The 16,102-nt window shown below is 40.9% G+C and overlaps 1 protein-coding gene across 2 annotated transcripts in view; it reads right to left on the bottom strand.

The window, feature by feature from the left end:
- Window positions 1-15,272, bottom strand: part of rlim (ring finger protein, LIM domain interacting) — a 42,527-nt gene extending 27,255 nt beyond the window's left edge. For both annotated transcript variants that reach the window (XM_078547564.1, XM_078547565.1), the window contains exon 1: window positions 15,189-15,272. The gene's annotated coding sequence lies outside the window, so the exon portion shown is untranslated. The remainder of the gene's footprint in view (window positions 1-15,188) is intronic.
- Window positions 15,273-16,102: the final 830 nt, after the last annotated feature.

The following is a 16,102-nucleotide window of genomic DNA, read 5'->3' as shown; positions in this document are numbered from 1 at the left end:
TTCCTAATTATTTGCTGTACCTACATGTTCACCTTTTGTGATTCATGTACAAGGACACAAAGATCACTCTGTATTGCAGCATTCTGCAATCTCTCTCCATTTAAATAACATTCTGCTTTTCTATTCTTCCTGCCAAAGTGGATAATCTCACATTTTCCCACATTATGCTCCATATGCCAAATTTTTGCCCATTCATCCTATCTATATCCCTCGGCAGACTTTATATCCTCCCAACAACTTGATTTCCTACTTATTTTTGCATTGTTGGCTAATTTGGCTACAATACACTCGGTCCCTTGAAAGTCATTAATATAGACTATAAATAGTTGATGCCTCAGGACTGATCCCTGTGGGGCTCCACTAGTTAGTCTGCCAACCTGAAAATGATCTATTTATCCCCGACACTTTCGTTAGTTAACCAATCCTCTACCCATGCTAATATAATCACACTGTGAGTTCTTGTGTACATTATCTTATCTCTCAGACCCCCGTCAAGGCCTTAACATCCTTCCTGAAGTGTGGTGCCCAGAACTGATCACAATACTCCAACTGAGGCTTAACTAGTGTTTTATAAAGGTTTAACATAATTTCCTTATTTTTGCACTCTATGCCTCTAACAATAAAGCCAAGGAACTGATATGCTATTGTTATGACCCCAGCTGATGTTACTACTGGACAAGCCAGATACCCAGGTGGAACCCAGCTTGACAGATCCTAACTTTTATTTTTTGGCTAGAAACATGGAAGGCGGCTACTGAACAGTCACAGGAGTCAGCTGATGAACTTTTAACAAAAGAATATTCATTAAGCAAGAAAAGATGAACTATATTACAATACTTCACACACACCAATACCTTGCAGATATATACAAATTTGTAAGGATAACACAAGTTACAAAAGCTATCTTATACTCTCATGATCACAGTAGGTTTTCAGTCCATGTAAACCAATAGGCAATCTGTGGTCAGGCATACCATGCTCTGAAACCAAGTGACAGATGCCACCCTGAACAGAAGCTATGGATCTCTCATCAACTCTCCCCCAGATGCTTGTCACATCATGAGCCAATCAGTCTCACTGAACTCCATGTTTCACACAAGGATTTCCAATCTCCACTCTCGAAGAACTTGCTTTGGAATCTTCTCCCAAACAACACTTTCTCTCAGACGTCTTCCACAAGGGTTCACCCTCCAGGGTTTTGAACTCTCCTTCCGATGTTCCTCTCCCCTGGATCGTCATGTGCATTCAAGCTTTGTCTTCCACGCACTCTCTCAAGCGCTCAGCCATGCCAACAGAACACCATTGCTTCACATGCCCATTGTAAAGAGTTACAGACCTTAGGCTGTCTCCTTGGATCTTCTGGCTTCTTGCAAGCTTATTTTGCATCCTGCAGCTTTCTCCCTTCAAGCTTGGAGCCTTCCTCTCTGCTCCTTACTTTCACTTCCGCTGAACAGGACTTTTTCCCAGATTCTTATCATTGTCCTTTGACAACTTAAGGGGTTTCTTGCGGCCTCTTTTTCCTTTAGGACTTGGGCCCTGCTGTCCCTCTCCCAGTTGACTGCTCACAACTTGGTATCTCCCTTAAGATCCAGAACTCACTTGAATTCAGTTACTTTAACTTTAGAGCAACTCATCTAAGATTCTTAAGACTTATTTTCCTCAGTGGTCTGCTAGTATGTTAAAAGAGAGAGACTTAAACTGGTCCCTTCACCTTGGAGCAGAATGGTCAACTGAACTCAAACTGCTTTTGTTTCTCTGTCTCGCTTGTGTGGGTCTCTTGTTGCTACGCAACAGCAGAGTTTTTCTACCTTGTGTTTCTTTTGACTCCCCTTCAAGAGTCATAAAACCTTATTAGAATATAGGCATCTTTTAAAGTGAAATTAAAACTCAAGTTCCCCCTTGCTAACACACCAATATAGAAACACAAATTAAACTTAAAGCTAAAACTCATTCCTAACACTCAAACACAAATGTATCTTACTCAAAACTATCTCTAGTTCCTAACACTATATTGATCAGTCTTCTCAACATATCATGCCACTTTCAAAGATTTGTGTAATATATTGCCAGGTGCCTCCATTCCTGCACACCCATTAAAAATTGCACCATTTAGTTTACAAAAGCAAAATACTGCAGATGTTGGAAATCTGAAATAAAAACAGAAAATGCTGAAATATGCAGCAGGTCAGGCAGCATCAGCTGAGGGAGAAACAGAGTTATGCTTCAGGTCTGTGATCTTTCTTCAGAAAGGTGTGCTCTGATGAAAGATCACAGACCTGAATGTTAACACTGTTTCCCTCTCCACTGATGCTGCCTGACCTGCTGAATATTTCCAGCATTTACCATTTAGCTTATTTTGCTTCTCCTCAGTCTTATCAAAACAAATTACTTCACAGTGTTAAATTTCATCTGCCATAGATCCGCCCACATTACCAGTCTCACTCTTTTCTACTGAAGTCTGTTACTATCCTCCTCCTCACTGTTTACTACATTTCTGAGTTTCATATTGCCTGCAAATTTTGGAATTACGCCCTGTATACCCAAGTCCGGGTCATTAATATACAGCAAAGAGTAGTGATTCTAATACGGAAACCTGGTGAACGCTAGTGTATATTTCACTCTGGTCTGAAAACAATCACTACTCTCTCCCTTTAGTCAATTTTGTATCCACACTTCTACAGTCCTTTAGTCAATTTTATATCCACACTTCTACTGTCCCTTTAATCTCATGCTTTAATTTTGCTAACAAGTTATTTTGTGTACTTTGTCAAGCGCTTTTTAGTCTATATACATAACATAAACAGATAAACAAAGTGAGGGTAATGAAGTTAGTTATGTGGGCATCACTGGCAAGACCAGCATTTATTGCATAATCCTAATTTCCCTTCAGAAGGTGGTAGTGAGCTGCCTTCTTGAACTGCCTCAGCCCTTGTGGTGTAGATGTGCTAACATGTGTTGGTAGGGAAGAGGTTCTATGATTTTGACTCAGTGACAGCAAAGGAATGGCGATATACTTCCAAGCCAAGATGAAGAGGTGAACTTGCAGGTGGTGGTATTTTCATGTGTCTGCTATATTGACCAAGCTTCTGGTCAACTTACTTAACATATTCTTACCTGGCTTGATGTCATATTTTGTTTCATAATGCTCCTGTGAAGTGCCTGGGACATTTTATTACATTAAAGATGCTATATAAATATAACTTGTTGCTGTTGGTAGAGGTCACCGATTTGGAACGTTCTGCTGACAAAGCCTCGGCGAGTTATTGTGTAGATGGCACACACTGCAGCTACCGTGCGTCAGTGATGGAGGGGATAAATGGAGGTGGCACGGATGGAGCGTTGATCAAGTGGACTGCCTTATCCTGGATGGAGTTAAGCTTCCAGAATGTTATTGGAGCTGCACTCATCCAGGCAGCCCTCTTCATTAAATCATAGAGCTCAATCAGATTCGCCCTTAACAAATCTGTGTTGATTTTCATTTATCAGCATACATTTTTTCAAGCACTAGTAAGCTTTGTTTTTGATGAGTGTTTCTAGAAGTTTCCCAAACACAAGTGTTAGGCTGATTGACCTGTAATTGTTGGGTCTGTCCCTCTCTCCTTTGTTGAGCAGAGGCGTAGCATTTGCAGTCCTCCAGTACCACCCCCACATCCAAGGAAGGTTGAAAGATTGAGGAAAGAGCTTTCACAATTCCACCCTTACCTTCCTCCATAACTTAGGGTACATCCCAACTGACTTCTATTTTGAGACATGCCAATCTTAAGTGCCTCTTTATTTTTATGCTAATCGTATCGATAATTTCTCCTCTCTTCTCTAATAAAACAGGTGCAGAGTACTCATTTAGTGCACACCATGCCCTCTGCTTTCACAAAAAGACCTCCTTCTTGGTCCCCAATTGGCCCCAACTCTCTGTTGCTATTTATATTTATAAAAAGACTTTTTGGTTCCCTTTTCCATTAGCTGCTAATCTATTCTCGTACTCTGTGCTCCCCTTTTTCCCTTTTTAAAATATCTATATTCAGCTCGTTTGTCTACTGCATTATGAACTCCTTTTTCATGTTTCAGTTTAACTTCTATATCTTTAGTCATACAACGAACTCTAGTTTTGGATGATCTTTTTTGTCCCTTGGGAATGTATCTGCACTTTCCATAAACCATTCATGTTTTGAAAGCCTCTTAATGTAAGTTACTGTTTTGCCTACCATTTTTTGATTCCAATCAAACTGGGCTGATAATAGCCCTCCTTCAGTTAGGTATTTTTGGACCCGATAAATCCTTGTCCTTTTCGGTTACTAATCTAAATCTGACATTATGATCACAGTCCCAAAATACTCCTGCACTGAAATCTATTCCGCCTCATTCCCCAGAATTATTTCCAGCATTGTTCCCTTTCTTGTTGGGTTGGGAGCACACTGAACAAGAACATTCTCTTGTACACAAGAATCCTTCTCATTCTTAGTCCTTTACACGGTTACTATCCCAGTCTATATTAGAATAATTGAAATATTTCATTATCGTTTCTCTATAGCTCTTCCAACCTTCTGTAATTTGCTCTCCATCTCCTTGGCACTGTTTGATGGCCTATATCTTACATTCAATGACATAATAGCTCCTCCTAATTCTAACTAAATAGATTCAGGCTTAGACCCCCTCAAATACATCAATCTTCAGCACTATAACAGCTCCTTTGATCAGTATTGCCACTCCCTCCTTTCTTCCTTCCCTATCTTTCCTCAATATCATGTGACCAGGAATATCAAGTTCCTAACCCTCCCCTTCTTTGAGCCAGATCTCTGTTATTCCAACTATAACATAGTCCAGTGTGGTGGCACTTTGCCTAGAGCTCAGCAACTTTATTTACTACGCTACCTGCATTTATGCACATACACTCTAAACCCATCTTAGACTGCCTCACATTTGACCCGTCTGATCTCTCCTGTTCCTAAACTATTCTTCACTCTTAACGATTATTTGTCTCACCCAGTTCTCTGTGCACCTTGTTTTTCATCCTGATGCTCACCCTCATGCCAAATTAGTTTTAAACCATACCCCAAACAAGAGTTAACCTCCCCACAAAAGCACTGGCCTTAGCTCTGTTGAGGTAATCCAGCAGCTTTGAATGGTTCCTCCTGTCACAAAACTGGCACGTAGAATTGCGAGTAATCCAGAGATCACTTAGCTCTGGAGATCCTGAACTTTAATCTCTACCCGAGCTCCTAACTCCAATGTTGCTGGTTTCAACATTGACCACAACTTATGGCTGTTGCCTTCCTTCTTAAAATGTTCAGTATCCTCTCAGTGACGTCCTTTACCCTAGCATCAGGGAGGTTAAACCATGCAGGCCTAAGGTCTTCGGTTGCAGAAATTAGTGTCTACACCCCTATCAAATCCCCAAGGCCACAGCATTTCTATCCTCTTCTGTGCAGTTACCAGCCTAATGGTGGTGCGGATGTGCTTTGGGGTGCGTTCCCCAAGCCATCATCACTTGTTGGTATTCAGCACTGAAAATCAGTTTGACAGTGTCACACTGAGGGTTCCTGCTCTGTCTGCCTCTATGTATCCTGTCAGATCTTCCAGTCATGGTTTCCTCCTGAGCGCACTGTAGCAGTTGGAGTGATCACACCCTAGAAGTGTGCACTCCAGGAAATTCTAAGCCTCCATAATGCCCTGCAGTATCTCCAGCTGCTCAAGTTCACAGACCCCAGCTAGAGTTTGAGTAATTGTATGTATTTCCTGCTCACATGGTTATTCACGACACATGAATCGATTTGGAGTTACCAAACAGCAAAGAAATTGCAGGCAATTAGTCGCTGACTCATTTTTCCTTCATGATGTCTTTCCACTACTATTTTGTGTTTTTAAATTTGGCGTCCCCTTACTCCCATTATTTACATGTTCCAGTTTTATTTAATCTAATTTGGATCCTTTTAATATTGGTGTTCTCTTAGTTAATTTTAATTTTATCACTTTAGATCTAATGAATTATTCTGATTTACATATGTATGACAATACCTTTTTCATTCATTTGTGGAAACTCTTTCGAGTTACCAACAGTCACAGATTGCAACTTCTTTCGAGTACAATCACAGTTCTTGGTTTTTCCAGGAGTGGGACATGAACCCACAACCCTCTGATTCAAAGGCGAGGGTGCTATGAACTGAATGTGAACTGGCAAGGTCAGCATTCATACCTCAACGTTAACTGCCCTTGAGAAGGCAGTTGTGAGCCGTCTTCCTGAACAATTGCAGTCCATGTGGTGTAGGTACACCCACAGTGCTGTTGGGAGGCCGGGGGGAAGAGTTCCAGGATATCAACCCAGCAACAGTGAAGGAACAGCAATATAGTTCCAAGTCAGAATGGTGTGTGACTTGGAGGGAACTTCCAGGGTTTTCCCATGTGCCTGCTGCCCTTGTCCTTCTAAGTAGTGGAGGTTGCACATTTGGACGCTGCTGCTCAATTCTGCGGTTTATCTTGTATATGGCACACACTGCTGCCACTGTGCACCGGTGGTGGGAAGAAGAGAATGTTTAATGGACATGATGGACCGAAGGGCCTCTTCCCATGCTGAATAACTCTGACTCTATACCTTACTCGAGCCTGAGCTATCTTACCAATTATCTTAAAAACCTCCAAATCACTGCCTCAGACTCTCACAACTTTCCATACATTTTGGAACCAATGAACCATCTAAAGGATCAACACCATGAACCCTTTACTTGTCCAGTACCCTTCTTCACCCTTTAATTCACAGAACTCCACAGCCTGTACCCTCTCTCTCATGTCACATAAACCTAACCTTTCTGGCTCCATTAGTTCTCCATTTCCAGACGCATTGATTTTAAGATATATTGTTCTTGTTTTCAAATCTCTCCACATAAATTTGTTTCAGCTTTTTGCCCAGCCCACATTTCTACTGCCCCAACTCTGGGTTAGTACTCAACTTTGTTCCTTCCACTCCAACACAGGCTTATCCTGCAGCCACTGCCCCTCTACTTGTTTAAACACTTCCCCAAAATTATTTCTTTTCCTTCTTTGTCCTCCTAAAAAAAATTCTACATCTATGTTTTCGACTCTCTCCTAACCAGGGGTCAAAATAGTTTTGAGGGCTCTTCCTGAGGGAAAAAAACTGCTCAGCTTCATTAGCATAAGGTGTTGACTTGACCATGGGCTAAGACTAGGACCTCGAAAAAATAGTGTCCAACTAATAAGTTGGTTGAGGTAGCAAGTATTAACAAATGTCATGAAAATATAATTTTCATAGTGTTATTGGGATTTATTGTAAAGTAGCAATAGTGAGTCTGGATAGTGTGCGCACGTGCGTGTGGGACTTAACTGAATTAAAGGCAGCTGGTCTGATGGCTTTGATGCATCAGAAGGGAAGCTAGGTTTGAAATGCTAAATAAGTAAACATGGCTGAAGTTTTAGAATGTGAGGTGTAAAGGATCACTTGCATTTTTAGATAAACCAGAGTAGTTTGAATTTCAAAAGAGAGGGTGAAATGTTATACTTAGCCAGAAGAAGCCAAACAGTGTGTTTATTTTTTTCCCAAAGTTAACTGATAAAATTGGTACTATGAAAGATTTTTATTATTAGAAAGGTAAAGCTCAAAAGACATATTGAAACAATGAAATTTGCATTCAAAGGGGAAAATATGTATAAAAGAGAGAGGCTATGTGTAAGCAGAAGGCATTCTAAGATCTAACAAGTGCGACAAGCCTCCAGCCTCTATGTACCAATCTGCTGCCTATAGGAACTGAAGCTAAGAGAATTCACTGTGAATATCCCTGTCCAGGGTATCGTGTACCTTGCCCGAGTCTGTTAAAATCTATTTTGTTTTTCCTGTTGCCTTAACAGAGGTGCAACTGGGGATTAGATTAATTAGGGGAGCTAGGAGTTATCATAATAGTAATTTGTGGACCTATGTACGTGCTTAAAATTATTTCTTTTATTAATAAATATTTAATTTAGTTTTGTAAAAAACCTCTAACACTCGGTGGAATTATTACTACTGAATTCAAGGCACATCTCGAAATAAAAATACAATTTGTCATCCGCTGTGCCATAACAAAATTGGGGGCTCTTTGCAGGATAATATTTGAAATTCTTTGCTGGTTTTGAGTTGGTGAATCTTAAGGTAACGAGGTAAGAAGCACTTTGAATTCAGGAGTCGGTGGGAGGTGTTTTGTTTTTAAGTGGTGAGACTGCAATATGGCTTTGGCAGTTGGTAATACTTGTCTAGGGGTTGAAGTTATAACTTTGGTTGGTTTACAAAAGGCAAATAAAGCTAAGTTAATGGAATTGGCAGATAAGTTACGATTAGAATTATCTGCAGGGGTAAGGAAATCAGACAAAATTGAAGGTATAGCACAGCATTTGAAATTGGAAGGAATACCCAAGAGACCAAATTCTCCAAGGGGTGGGTTGTTGGAATGGGGTCAACTTCAGTTGCAAATGAAAAAATTGGAATGAGAGGCAGCAGAAAAAGAATAAGAAAGAGAAGGGACATTTCAAAGGGAATTAGAAATGACGAGGTTAGAAAGGCAGGAAGGAGAAATTTTATTAGTAATATAAACACATTGCTTGGTGTCTCCTAGCTAGGTGCAAGATTTTACTGCTTTTTTATGAATGGTTTATTCAACAAATGCAAGTGTACTCTTTACCTTCTAGCCTTCCATTTATCTAATTAACATCTCAAACTACTGTACATCAAAGCACACAGACTCGCTGGCCTTAATCCAATGAAATCACACATAGACACATATCCTACTACAAGTTCAACTTAAAATTAATTTCCAATAACATTATACACATTCATATCTTTTCATGGCATGGGTTCAATTTATTTTAGATAATGATATAGCTGGGTCCCAGATGTGGGTGATGCCTATGATAGTTGAGCAGCCTGTAGAAGTGTTTTCAACAGAAGTGTTGTAGAGAGAGCATCCTGGATTGTTTCCAGAATGAGAACAAGATCACAGGCTCACAGGTTGGAACAAGAAGAACGGGAAGTTAAAAAGCAGAGAAAAAGTGTGGAAGTCCAGTTAGCTGGCATTGTGTTTGATAACATTGTCCAGGAGGAAAGAACAGAGGACAATGCAGCTGAGGTGTTTAACTCAAGGCAGTTAGTGAAGTCACAGAAAAAGGATTTGCAAATAAAACAGTTATATCAGACAACTTACTCAGAAACAGAATGTATTGCAGAATGTTATTACCTCAAGGGTAATGTTTTAATGAGAAAATGGCGGCTTTATTGTGTTTCAGCAAATAAAAGCTGGTGGGAAGTGCATCAGATTGTTATACCCTTTGGAAATAGAAATGAGATTCTGAGGATAGCTCATGAAATTCCAATACGGAGACATTTAGGAATTGGAAAGACACAGGCAAAAATACAAAAACATTTTTATTGGCCTGGAATGCAACAGAGATGTCATCAAATTCTGTAGAACATGTCACACATGTCAGGTGATAGGGAAACCACAAGCAGTGATTAAGCTGGCACCTTTAATTCCAATTCCAGTATTTGAAGGGCCTTTTACTAGGGTCATGAGTGATTGTGTTGGACCCCTCCCTAAGTCTAAAAATCAGTACTTATTGACAATAATGGATGCGTCTACCAGGTTTTCTTTGACCCACTAATTTCTCATGAATCAAGTTCATTGGTCCTCTTACCTCATGACCATAAACTAATTCAAAAGGACTAAAACCTATCAATGCATTAGGAGCATCCCTAATAGGAAATTATTAGAAATTGAGAAATTTTACAAAAAAGAAAATTGTGGAAGAGTTGACTAGATTTTTTACAAGATATGGTTTACCAAAACAAATACAATCAGATCAGGGTTCAAATTTCATGTCACAGCTGTTTAAGGAAGTAATGAAGTTTGGGGATAAAACAGCTTAAGTCAACAGCTTGCCATCCTGAGTCACATGGAGCTTTGGAAAGATGGCATCAAACTTTAAAAACTATGATATGGGCGCATAGTCAGGATTATCCACGGGATTGGGTTGGGGGGGATTCCATTCTTGTTATTTCCTATTAGGGACGCTCCTAATGCATTGATGGGTTTTAGTCCTTTTGAATTAGTTTATGGTCATGAGGTAAGATGACCAATGAACCTGATTCATGAGAAATTGGTGGGTCAAAATTCAGAAATCATTCTCTTGGGTTATGCATCAAAATTATAGAGAAAGATTGGACAGAGCATGTGAGTTAGCTAGGGAACATTTAAAAATATCACAGCAAGTGATGAAAGTGAAGGCAGGCAGGAAAGCTACAGCTCGTAGTTTTGTTGCTGAGGAAAAAGTGCTTGTTTTGTTACCAATACCGGGTGACTCATTAAAGGCACGGTTTAGTGGGCCTTACAGGATTGAAAAGAAACTGAGTGAAGTAAATTGTTTAATAAATACCCCAGATAGAAGAAAGAAGCATAGGGTATGTCATGTAAATATGCTTAAAAAGTACTTTGACAGGGAGGAGGACCAAGAAGAGATTTTAGTGCTGGTAGACAAAGAGATAGAGGTAGAAATGCAGGATTCTGAAATTGATTTTCCTCTAATCAAATTGGATAATGAGGGGTACTTGAAAATTTAAATGTAATATTGAGTTACCTTCCAAACAAGTGTCAGAAGTGCTTTGGAAAAACGATGGCGGTCACACAAAGCTATGTGTGGGAATAAGCTGGGGAGGACAAATTTAGCGATACATGTGCGTGTTGGAGTTTCATCTTTGATAAGACAACATCCTTATGGGTTAAATCCAGAAAAGTTATCACAAGTACAGAAATAAATTGAATTCATGCTTCAAAATGGTATCATCGAATCTAGTTGCAGTAACTGGAGTTTGCCTATTGTGCTGGTACCGAAACCGGATGAAACACAAAGACTAGAGTTTGAAGCTTAAAGGGAAAATTGGACATTTAAAACCTGGACGCGGAACTGGAATGACTTCTGTTGATATGAAGGATTTCTATATATATTATTACATGCATCTGGTAATGTAATAGTGTAATAAGTATAGGAGCTAATGTAAGATGGATTAAGAAAATGAAGCCTTTTTTAAAAATGACAGTTCATTTTTTAATAAGGAGGGGAGTGTCATGAAAATATAAATTTTCATAATGTTATTGGGATTTAATCTGAAGTAGGAATAGTGGGGTCTGGATAGTGCGTGTGTGCGTGAGTGATTCAGTTGAATGAAAGACAGCTGGTCTGAAGGCTTTGATGTGTCAAAAGAGAAGTTAGGTTTGAAATGCTAAATAATTAAACGTGGCTTAAGTTTTAGAATATGAGGTGTAAAGGATCACTTGCATTTTTAGATAAACCAGAGTAGTTTGAATTTCAATAAAGAGGGTAAAATGTTACTTAGCCAGAAGAAGCCAAACTGTGTTTATTTTTTCCCATAGCTTCCTGATAAAATTGGTGCTATGAAAGGTTATTAGAAAGGTAAAGTTCAAAGACATATTGAAACAATGAAATTTGCATTCAAAGGGGAAAATATGTATAAAAGAGAGAAGGCTATGTGTAAGCAGAAGGCATTCTAAGATCTAATAAGTATGAGAAGACTCCAGCCTCTATGTACCAAGCTGCTGCCTATAGGAACTGAAGCTAAGAGAATTCACTGTGAATATCCCTGTCCAGGGTATTGTGTACTTTGCCCGAGTCTGTTAAAATCTATTTTGTTTTTCCTGTTGCCTTAACAGAGGTGTAACTGGGAGTTAGATTAATTATGAGAGCTAGGAGTTATCTTAGTAGTAATTTGTAGACCTATGTATGTGCTAAAATTTCTTTTATTAATAAATATTTAGTTTTATAAAAAACCTCAGACTCAGTGGAATTATTACTACTGAATTCAAGGCACGCATCTCGAAATAAAAATACAAATTGCAAAACAGTTGTGGCAGTTGTTTCAAGTTTCCCTCTGGGATTTGAGCAGCTTAGCATTTACCATCCACCGTGTCAGAACGCAGACTATTTCAGAATAAGTGGAATGTCTATTCTCTGTTTTGGGAATCGGATTCACATGGACAATGCCAACATTAAAAGCATGCAAGTGGTGGTAGCCATAGATTTTGTGTCTCATCAACCTTACTTGGACTAATTTCATCCACCTTTATCAACCTGCAATATCCTTTTCCACTTATGCTTGGAATCTTTTCATATAGTGTTGCAAAGTGATTAGTATCTCATTATATTGTAGCGATCAGATTCCTTCCATCTACCCAAGATAAAGATGCAGCAAATCAAACCTGTTGGGGTAGCTTCATAAGGTGCACATTTGCTAATGGCTGGAGACCCATCCATGAGAGGCAGGTTCGGCCACCATTTCTACACATGAAGTGAATATCAAATGTCATTGTGGGTTATTTTCAGTGTTTGGTGCCTGTTGCTAAGCCATTGATCGTTACGGTGATGCACACTGGCCCACAGGTAATGTCGCCATCTCCCTTTGTCATCGAATATTGACTCCAAGCTGCAAAATCAATGTCTAGTGCCTTCATGTTACACTTGCAAGCATCCTTGAAGCAGAGCTTTGGGCATCCTACTTGTCTTCATCTCCAGCTACCTCACCATACAGAAAATCCATGGGTATATGTTGGTCTTCCATCCTGTGAAAATGCCCAAGCACAAGTGAAGTCACTTGTGCTTGATGCATGCCAATATAATTGATAGATTTGCCCTGTTGGAAATGGTTAGCAAATTCTGCTACCTTGGGTCCATGGTGACAGATAATCTGTCTGTTGATGTAGAACTCGATGCATGCATACAGACAGCAGCTACCACTTTTGGCTGACTCGTGAAATGTACATGGAATAATATCAAGCTGTCTCTTAGGACCAAGATGCTGCTTTATAAGACCTGTGTTCTCAGCACCTTGTTGCATGGCTGTGAAACATGGACGACTTAGAGCTATCACAAAAGGAAGCTCAACAACTTACATCTCTGCTTTTGCAGCACATTATCAATAGCTCGTGGAAGGACAAAATCACAACTGCTGCAGTCCTCTCAAAGGCAAATTGTCCAACAATCTTGCGGTAAAAATGCTGGATTCTTCTAGCCGCTGAATTCTCTTTTGGTTCACCCTTATGAAATGCTCAGTTGCTTAAGGGCTGAAATCTTCCCCAATTTATTCAATTTTTTTCTGTTGCATTTCCCAATTTTTCCTGCCTCACATATTAAAAGCAAACAGCAAAAAAAGTCCTGTATGAATCTGTTGCCCAATATCATAGGCAATTATATTTAAACAGAAGTGGAAAGGACTCTGAAAATTCCAAGAAAGAAAAAGTAACAAGATAAAAAAACTTGTTCCCTGTACGTGATTATTTTGGCCTATTGGAGAATCAGAAAAGGTCCCTGAAATCAGGGTTGAGTCCACAAACCAGGATCTTGATAACCAATTTCCTTTGGAGAAAGCCCATATGGCATCCTAACAACTGAAGCTATGACAAATACAATTCTGCACCATAACTGCAGGCTTCTGCTGGACAGTGTACAGAAGCCAGTTTGGTAAATTTGTAAAGATAAACATTTAGCAACAATAAGCACCGCTATTCAAAACTAACAATTTTTGATCAAATGGCAAAGTACAAGGTGATCAATGAACATTTACAACCAGATAGGCTTAAAACCTATAAAACAAGTTCTACAACTATTCTAAATAAATAATTCTTAGCACAGTACATGTGTCACCCTGCAGGCCTGACTGATGTGTTGATTACCTAACTTAATGAATGTTAACAGGCCTCTGAATTGAAAGAAGAAATGGCAACAAAATATTGACAAAAATCCCTACTCTGCCCCTGCGACCAGAGGCATGTACAAAAGATGAGAAAAAAATAAAACCAAAATTCAAAAGAAATTAAAGATGGCAAGTCAGAAAATTTGAATTCCTCTGGGAATGGGCATTTGCCAAAACAGCTCTACCAATCTTAGCCCCAGTCAGTGCAAACTCGTTTGGAAAAATATAAATCAATAAAACTGAACAATTTATAAGTTTTCAGTTTGCAAATATCAAATAGATTCCTGATCCATTGTACTGCATTGCAGTTAAGACATCGGTAAACTTCCAATAAATTGGCACACTGCAGCTTTGTTTTATGGAACAGTCTAATCTCCAACGATATCCACTTTTTTTTAAAAAAAAGTCAAGAACCACACGAACCTGAGCAGCTATTTGTTTCTAAGTGCCATTGTGTGTTTCTCTACCTTCCACTATTATCGCAATATTGACCTACATAAACCCAGTTACGCAATCACATAAAAATCCTAATGCGCCGGATTTTTGTTTGTAGTATTTCAAACGGGTGCTCGTTACCGGGGCGAGAAGAGGTGGGGTAAAAAAATGGAAGAAAAGAAGAAGAAGAAGAAAAAAAATCAATCAACAGGCACTAACTGTATTTTAAACACGAAACTGAATGGGTGCCAGAGCCCTCCCGGTCAGGAAGGAATTCCGCCAGTGTTTCCAAGGACAGGGAGAGAAAAAAAAGGGGGGGGTGGAGAGAGAGAGAGAGAGAGAGAGAGACCAGGCGGTGACACAGGAGAAAAGACTAAATGGACTCCAAATGATTTTCATCAAGACCCAAAACATAAAGGGAAAAATTTACCCAACGCCACCAAAAAAAAAGGAACAAAGGCTGGATCAATCAAACTGTAAAAGAAATGGTGTTTTTATATAAAATTACTGCGGCTCCGAGAAGGGTTTAGTTCAGAAGATGTTGAATTATTTTAACAAAGGGAATTTTTTTTTTTTGTTTGTTTTTTTTGCGCCACAGAATCGGTGCGAGCGGGACAGGTTTGGAGGTTTTACCCGGCCTGGGCCCGTGGGGAAATCCTCGGCCTGCGTTTCCACCACCCCCCCCTCTCCTCTCCTCTCCCCTCCTCACTCTGCCTGGGACTCGGCTGCAGCGCTAGGCCGCGCGGAGCCTGGGCCTTTCCCACCGCCCCAGCCCCCACACACACACACACACCCCCCACCAACCCGGGCTCCCACCGACAGGAACAGCTGCCGGTTTCCAGGGTGTGACCGGGTGTGGGTTAGTGGGGAGGGAGGTGGGGGTGGAAAGCGGAGGCCCCACCGCCGTCTCCAAGCGCCCCCCACCCACCCCCACTCCGGCCTTTTCCCCTCCGGCCTTTGCCGCCACCGCCGGCTTTTGCCGCCACCGCCGGCTTTTCCCCCCCACCGCCCTCCTCACCTGCTTTCAGCGTCGCGCTCGATCCGCTCCGGGCCGGGCCGCTCACACCGTTACCACCATTGTTAGGAGTGGGAGGGGAGGAGGGTTGGGGGGGGGGGGTGGCAGGACGACAAGCGGAAACAGGAAGTCGGCGGCGTGTCCCGCCGGTTCTCCCATTCCCCCCGGCACGGGACTCCGGCCAGGAACTATTTCCCCCCCTCACCGCCATCTCCTCCCCCTCCTCTTCCCAACCCCAGCGCAGCCCCCTGATCCCTGAAGAAAGGTTCCGGTGAGCGTCGCTCAGCAAGTGAGACAGACATTTATATAGACTTCAGCCTCCCTCACATCTGATTAAAACTATCATAAAAGCAAAATACTGCGGATGCTGGAAACCTGAAACCGAAACAAAAATTGCTGGAAAAACTCAGCAGGTCCCACAGCATCTAAGTTTCCCCCTCCCTCCCTAGCAATTTTTGGATTAAAACTATAACCAGAGTAAAACAGGATTTTCCATTAAACTGGAAATGCTCAGCAGGTCTGGCAGTATCAGCAGGTCTGGCAGTATCAGCAGGTCTGGCTGTAACTGCAGGTCTGGCTGTATCTGCAGAGACAGAATCAAGAGTTTCTTCACAGAAACTTCACTCCGTTCTGCTGAAGGGTCGTGAGGACTCGAAACGTCGACTCTTTTTCTTCTCCGCCGACCTGCTGAGTTTTTCCCAGGTAATTCTGTTTTTTTTGTTTTTGGATTTCCAGCATCCGCAGTCGTTTTTTGTTTTTAGTTCCTTCACAGATCCATTTTGGGAGGACTAACCCAAGGCAAGACAACACTCACTCAATGGTAGGGGGACCCTCGGAAGTACAGAGGATCAGAGGGACCTTGGCGTACGTGCCCATAGATCCTCGGAGGCAGCAGAAGAGGTAGATGAGGTGGTTAA

This window comes from Cetorhinus maximus, chromosome 8 (genome assembly GCF_964194155.1).
Source record: "Cetorhinus maximus chromosome 8, sCetMax3.hap1.1, whole genome shotgun sequence".
NCBI classification, from domain to species: Eukaryota; Metazoa; Chordata; class Chondrichthyes; order Lamniformes; family Cetorhinidae; genus Cetorhinus; species Cetorhinus maximus.
This window is presented reverse-complemented; position numbering and strand designations above follow the sequence as displayed.